The sequence below is a fragment of the Mytilus edulis genome, chromosome 12 (genome assembly GCF_963676685.1).
Source record: "Mytilus edulis chromosome 12, xbMytEdul2.2, whole genome shotgun sequence".
Classification (NCBI taxonomy): Eukaryota; Metazoa; Mollusca; class Bivalvia; order Mytilida; family Mytilidae; genus Mytilus; species Mytilus edulis.
In genome coordinates this window covers 7,780,969-7,789,172 of record NC_092355.1, presented here as the reverse complement: position 1 = coordinate 7,789,172, position 8,204 = coordinate 7,780,969, and positions in this window count along the sequence as shown.

Here is an 8,204-nt window from a genome sequence, read left to right as displayed (position 1 = left end):
ACGCTCATATCAAAATATTTATAAAGCCAAACAAGTACAAAGTTGAAGAGCATTGAGGATCTAAAACTCCCAAAAGTTGTGCCTAATACGGCTAAGGTAATCTATGCCTGGGATAAGAAAATTCTTAGTTTTTCGAAAAATGATTCGAATTGCTCAATCTATAGTGTTTTGTTACTTGTAGTTTGAGTGCATATTTGTATCTTCTCCTCTCTTTTCAAGCAGACAGCTTTAATATAAAAATATTATACATAGAATAACAATAAATCTTTTACAATGACGGTTATAAATATCATTTTCCATTTGCTGTAGATGGAGAATGGAAAAAAGCAAGAAAATTAAAAAGGAAATTTCACCACAGACTAATGAAGAATATCATGAATTAAAAAACCCAAATGAACTTTATATTTCACATGAGAGTGTAAGTAAGGATGAATATCATTTGATATTTGTTCCTGATATATCACTTTGAGAGGTTCATGTGAGATTGTGAAAATAAATGTCAACTGGTTTTTGTTTCCCATATCTCATTTTGAGAGATTTCACATAAGGCTGTAAATAATTGTAAACTGGTTTTTGTTTCTCATGTATCATTTTGAGGGATTGTTCATGAGGCTGTAGGGATAATTGTAAACTAGTTTTTGTTTCTCATATAGCAGTTTGAGGGATTGCACATGAGGCTGTAGGGATAAATCTGAACTGATTTGTGCTTCCTAATTATCATCTTTAGGCTGACGGGGTTTTTGACATTGATTTCCGTGGAGATATGATGTGGCATCTGATGACATTGATTACCATAGGAATCTTTTAATTGATTGTGTAAAATAAATTTTGGTTAACATTTTGCATTTAGTAGTTTTCTTCTTTTTAAGTTTACCACTGCAAAACACAAAAAAAAAACAATCTGACAACGACTAGCATAAACAAAACATATACTTTATACATAACGCTATCTTCAACAGGTCATATGCTGAATATATAAAGATGGCAATAACATTTGCTGAATCATAATCATTATATAACGATTTCACCTTCTACCCATATACTAAATAAACGCCATCACCAACATACCATTTATTGACTATATAACGTCAATTTCAAAATACCATATACATTTTTCAAATCATTTTAGTCTTAGATGCACGAATTTTTGACTTTTTACAAGCTGTCAGTAACTGCGAGTACTTACATCTGTACTACGTGTCTTTTGTGTTGTGGGGATGTATAAATACACTGCCACGTCCGGTCTGTGTTTTTTGTAAGATGTCTTTCTGCTCTGTATCGATCTGATGAGTTGAGTCATTTTCAACTGATTGTTATAGTTTAACTGTTACCCCACTGTCCCGGGTTAAGGGGAGGGTTAGCCCCTTCAAACTAGTTTAACCCCACCACATTCTGTATGCGCCTGTCCCAAGTCGGGAGACTGTAATTCAGTTGTTTTTGTTTGTTGATTTATATTATAGATATAAGAAGATGTGGTATGAGTGCCAATGAGACAACTCTCTATCGAAGTCACAATTTATAAAAGTAACCCATTATAGGTGAAAGAACGGTCTTCAACACGGTACCTTGGCTCACACCACACAACAAGCTATAAAGGGCCCCAAAAATTACTAGTGTAAAACCATTCAATTGTGTTTGTTTTCATTCATTATTTTGTACATAAATCAGGCCTTTAGTTTTTATTCCTTTGAATTGTTTTACAATTTTTGTCAATTCAGTACCTTTAATAGCTGACTATGCGATATCAGTTTTACTCAAAGGCCGCACGATGACCTATAGTTGTTAACTTCTATGCCATTTGGTCTCTTGTTTGAAGTTTTATCATTGTATATATATAACACTTTCACCAATTTACAATATAGAAATTACATAACGCCATCACGAACATACCACTGAATTACTATAGAAAGCTTCCACCAACATACCACTGAATTACTATAGAAAGCTTCCACCAACAGACCACTGAATTACTATAGAAAGCTTCCACCAACAGACCACTGAATTACTATAGAAAGCTTCCACCAACGTACCACTGAATTACTATAGAAAGCTTTCACCAACGTACCACTGAATTACTATAGAAAGCTTCCACCAACATACCACTGAATTACTATAGAAAGCTTCCACCAACATACCACTGAATTACTATAGAAAGCTTCCACCAACATACCACTGAATTACTATAGAAAGCTTCCACCAACATACCACTGAATTACTATAGAAAGCTACCACCAACATACCACTGAATTACTATAGAAAGCTACCACCAACATACTACTGAATTACTATAGAAAGCTTCCACCAACAAGAAAGCTTCCACCAACATACCACTGAATTACTATAGAAAGCTACCACCAACATACCACTGAATTACTATACAAAGCTTCCACCAACATACCACTGAATTACTATAGAAAGCTACTACCAACATACCACTGAATTACTATAGAAAGCTTCCACCAACATACCACTGAATTACTATAGAAAGTTTCCACCAACATACCACTGAATTACTATAGAAAGCTACCACCAACATACAACTGAATTACTATAGAAAGCTTCCACCAACATACCACTGAATTACTATAGAAAGCTTCCACCAACATACCACTGAATAACTATAGAAAGCTACCACCAACATACCACTGAATTACTATAGAAAGCTTCCACCAACATACCACTGAATTACTATAGAAAGCTTCCACCAACATACCACTGAATTACTATAGAAACCTTCCACCAACATACCACTGAATTACTATAGAAAGCTTCCACCAACATACCACTGAATTACTATAGAAAGCTTCCACCGACATACTACTGAATTACTATATAAAGCTGTCACCAACACACCACTGAATTACTATAGAAAGCTACTACCAACACACCACTGAATTACTATAGAAAGCTTCCACCAACACACCACTGAATTACTATAGAAAGCTACCACCAACACACCACTGAATTACTATAGAAAGCTACCACCAACATACCACTGAATTACTATAGAAAGCTTCCACCAACATACCACTGAATTACTATAGAAAGCTTCCACCAACATACCACTGAATTACTATAGAAAGCTTCCACCAACATACCACTGAATTACTATAGAAAGCTTCCACAACATACCACTGAATTACTATAGAAAGCTACCACCAACATACCACTGAATTACTATAGAAAGCTTCCACCAACATACCACTGAATTACTATAGAAAGCTTCCACCAATATACCACTAAATTACTATAGAAAGCTACCACCAACATACCACTGAATTACTATAGAAAGCTACCACCAACATACTACTGAATTACTATAGAAAGCTTCCATCAACAAGAAAGCTTCCACCAACATACCACTGAATTACTATAGAAAGCTACCACCAACATACCACTGAATTACTATACAAAGCTTCCACCAACATACCACTGAATTACTATAGAAAGCTACTACCAACATACCACTGAATTACTATAGAAAGCTTCCACCAACATACCACTGAATTACTATAGAAAGCTTCCACCAACATACCACTGAATTACTATAGAAAGCTTCCACCAACAGACCACTGAATTACAATAGAAAGCTTCCGCCAACATACCACTGAATTACTATAGAAAGCTTCCACCAACAGACCACTGAATTACAATAGAAAGCTTCCACCAACGTACCACTGAATTACTATAGAAAGCTTCCACCAACATACCACTGAATTACTATAGAAAGCTTCCACCAACATACCACTGAATTACTATAGAAAGCTTCCACCAACATACCACTGAATTACTATAGAAAGCTATCACCAACATAGAAAGCTTCCACCAACATACCACTGAATTACTATAGAAAGCTTTCACCAACGTACCATATAATACTAACGATATAAGGCTAGAACAAGAATACCATTTACTGTCCGTATTGTAATACGGCATATCCCAATTACATACAAATTTCATGCATGAGAAATGCAAGGAAAAAAAGTATTCAGTAGTATTCAAATAATGACGATAATACGAACTGCCCGACATATATAAGGTGAAGTAGGTTTCAATATAGGGTAACTTCTGCAATGTCGGTTCTCCAAATGGTGAGCAGGTTGCAATGGTAAAAGTTTTGTAAGACGCAAGGTTTTCTTATCATCTGGGAGTTTACAATTGATCCTGGACCACAGTTATAGTCATTGGTTCACAAATATAGTCATTAGTGAGGGCAGTGTATAACTTGCATTTTTTTCATACATCTTTCAACTTTGTATGTAATTATATCTTTTGCATGGAATAGTAGGCTATGTAGTGGGATGAAATTACATGATCAAAAAATCTTGGTGATAATTTTTAGGTAAAGTAGTGATATGGTCCAGTTTTAAAATTAGCAGCAGTGAAACTTAATTAAAGAACTCTTTATCATGGAATTGTCCTTATTGTGATTTAGAGGTGGTAGACTTTTCTATTGTTTTTCATACAATTTGTCCAAAAAATAATACACTATGCTGTAAAAGAAATGTTGAGGTATCGTAGGTGGGTTTTTTATGTGATACTAAAATAAATGCACAATGCAATAACTGTGTTTTTGGGCCAGTTTAAATTGTCTGTTTTTTTAAGATCGTTTTCTTTTTTTCTTAATACGGAGAGTTTGAAATTGCTACCCTATAGTATAGGTTCATGAAAAATTATGCGTTTTGGATAAAAAAAAAATCTATAACTGAAGATCGTATATTGACCTCACTGTGAGTTTTGGTAGTTTCCAAGTCGTAGGGTTGCTGTCCCATTATCGTAAACTGCGTATATTTATTATTCGTATTCTAAATTAAAGCTGCGAAGACATCCTTTCAACGATTATAGACATAGTAACGGTAATCTCAAAATCCATGTATCACCGTGTAACATCAGTACACCGGAAATAGGTACTAAGCAAGCAGAGAATCATCAATTTTGACCTGACAAGGTAAGAAAATCTTTGTTTTGTTTACATAATGTCAATGTGTACCTCACTCTTTATATAATTGTTGTTTTAAGAAATGATTTTATCGTAAATTCGTGATAAGGAAAGTCTTATTATTTTCTCAAAACAAGAACGCTTACTAAAAATAGTTGCAAATACTTGACCAAGAAGTTGGCACTCGTCTCATTCCATATGATTCTATATTCATTACAACTATTTTCCTGATAGAAGGCCACTGTGTGTGCGTAATAAGTATAGCTGTTTCAATAATTGGCATTGAAATCTTTCAGACATATGTTATTTTTGGATATTTTAGTCTGGAAAGAGGCGTTGTATACGGTGTATAGCTGACCAAATAAATCCATATGTACGGTGCATAGTTAAGTGAATGTACGGTACATAGCTTTTCCAAAAGTGTTTAAAAAAATGTACAACCACTTCAATGCGGATCAAGTAAATTCAAAACCAGTTATATGATCACTAATTAACGATGTGTATAAATATGGGGGAATTCTAATGTCAGTTATATCTAATAAAGCTAGTCATCAATTGAATGCTTGTGATGAAATCACACAATTCTTTGCGTTGTTTAATTTATGTAATTTCAATTCTGAGTATTGATAGATAAACAGTAGAATGATTTCCTAATAGTGTGTAACAGAAGGATCGAGAAACTCGTATTCACATACCAGCGCTTTCTATCTAGAGCTGCTCGTTACAGGACGCTTGCAATTGCATAAATTGGGATCGCTGTATTTCGCTCATGCATATAACTTTATACTATTACACGATTATAAAAGAAGCTGTTTTATAACTGGTTATTCAAAAAAAAAAAAGATGACCCTTCATATATGTCAAGGCTGCATGCTGCATCTACCCCTGCGGATATGTTCAATTCATGTAATTTGATGCTCGACTCATTTCGACTTATGCACAAGAACTGTACTACTTGATTAGCTCAGTTTGACAGTCAGTCATACACAGTTTTAGGGTTAAAATATAAACCAAAGTGATAATCAAACTCATAAGTCGAAAAAAAAACTGACAATGCCATGACAACAGTAAACAAAAAACAAAATAGAAGACTTAAGACTGAGCAACACGCCCCCCCCCCACCAAAAAAAAAAAAAAAAAAAAAAACAACCAAAAGACAACATAAAAACACTTGACTCTGAAATTAAACTGTTTTAAAAAAAAAAAAACTTCAATACACAAATTGCAATTTCAAATGGTACATGTATTTTCAATCTCTTATGCATATACAAGTAAAGTTAAAGAAAATGAAGGAATCGCATGAACTATAAACGGAAAAAGACCGGTGACATCGTCAATAATGCATATAGATTGTTAAACTCGCATTGAGGTGCTTCATGAACTAATTCCTAGATCTCTTGTAAATGGGAAAAACATTCTCCTGCATGCACCCCTCCCCCAGAATTTCAAATGGTCGTCCCCTTATGAAAATATATAAAAATATGTATCTTTATATATCTTATAGATCAAACAAAAAAGTGTGGTCCATGCTCCAAAATGCTCACAACCGTTGGAACCTCGCGGTTGACACAAAGATCCACCCGCTGGGTGTTAAAATATCCATATCTACTGATATGAACGTACATAAACATATACGCTATCATTGACATAGCTAGTAAGTAAAGAGTAGAGAGACATTTTTGCGTCCAGAACAAAGTCTTTTTACGGGAAATGTTTGCCTGTAGTAAACAGTTTACACATGTTCATACCCAGTAAATATTGTTTTGAATGGATATACCCAGTGAGGTATTTTAATTCAAGTAACTATACCTCAAGATATATTTTAGTTATGAAATTATGGACGAATAAACTTACTACTTGTACGAAATCGTATCATTGTGTTATTTTTCAATTTGCAGCCCCGCAATCTAATGTTCATTTAAGATATAATATTACTTGTAGTATTGACATTGTGTAAGTTGCTATTGGCTTTGAACCAGCGATCAGTAACTGCGAGTACTCTTGTGTCTGTACTTAGAGGCTTTTTGTTGTGGATATGTGTAAGTATCCTGCCACGTCCACTCTGTTTTTATTAGCTGTAATTGTCTATTTGTATCCATCTGATGAGTTCAGCCTTTTTCAACTAATTTTTATAGTTTGTTCTTATGTTGTACTGTTGAACCACTGTTCCAGGTTTCGAGGAGGATTGGTGCCTTCAAACAAGTTAATCCTGCCCCATTCTGCATGTGCCCGTCCCAAGTCAGGATCCTGAAATTCAGCTGTTGTCATTTGTTGCTGTGTATCATTTTTCTTGTTCGTTCATTATTTTGTACATTAGTCAGGCCGTTAGTTTTCTCGTTTGAATTGTTTTACATTTACCATTTTGGTGCCTTTTATAGCTGACTATACCGTATGGGTTTGCTCATTGCTGAAGGCGGTACGGCGACCTATGGTAGATTTATGTCAAATTGCTAATTTGATATAGAAATAAGGAGATGTGGTAGGATTACCAAAGCGACAAATATCCACCAAATTTCAGATGAAGTGGATGAACACATTTATTGGCAACCGTACGGCCTTCAACAATGAGAAAAACCCATATCGTATATAGAAATAAAGTTATTTGGTATGATAACAAATGAGACAACTATCATCAAAAGCTAAAATAAAGTGGAAGTAAGTAGTTATTGGCAACCGTACGGCCTTCAACAATGAGAAAACCCCATACCGTATAGTTGGCTATAAAAAGGCATCGACTTGAAAAATATGAAACAATACAATTGAAAAAACTAACGGCCTAATTTATAAAAAAAAAACAATTTACGAGAAACAAATATGACAGACATGAACCAACGGCAACCACTGAACTACAGGCTCCTGATTTGGGACAGGCACATAAAGAATGTGGCGGGGTTAAACATGTTTGTGGGCACTCAACCCTTCCCCTAACCTTGAACAGTGATGTCGGCTATAAAAGATATCGACATTAAAAATGTGAATTCAATTTAGAAAACTAACGTCCTAATCTATAATACTGAATTCAATTGATAACACCAATTTTGAGTTTCGATTAAAATGACTGCTATTGCTGGCAAAGCTTGAGATGCTATCTAAACTTTGTCGACAAAGAGAAAATACTAACTCTTATTTGGGGTATTGCACCTCACAACCGTTATTTTTTACAAATGGGCAACCGGAAGTCGACTATCGAAAGTAATCTGACTTAAACTCCACCTTATATATATATATGGAGAATTTGTTATACCCTTCATTATTATAATATTTA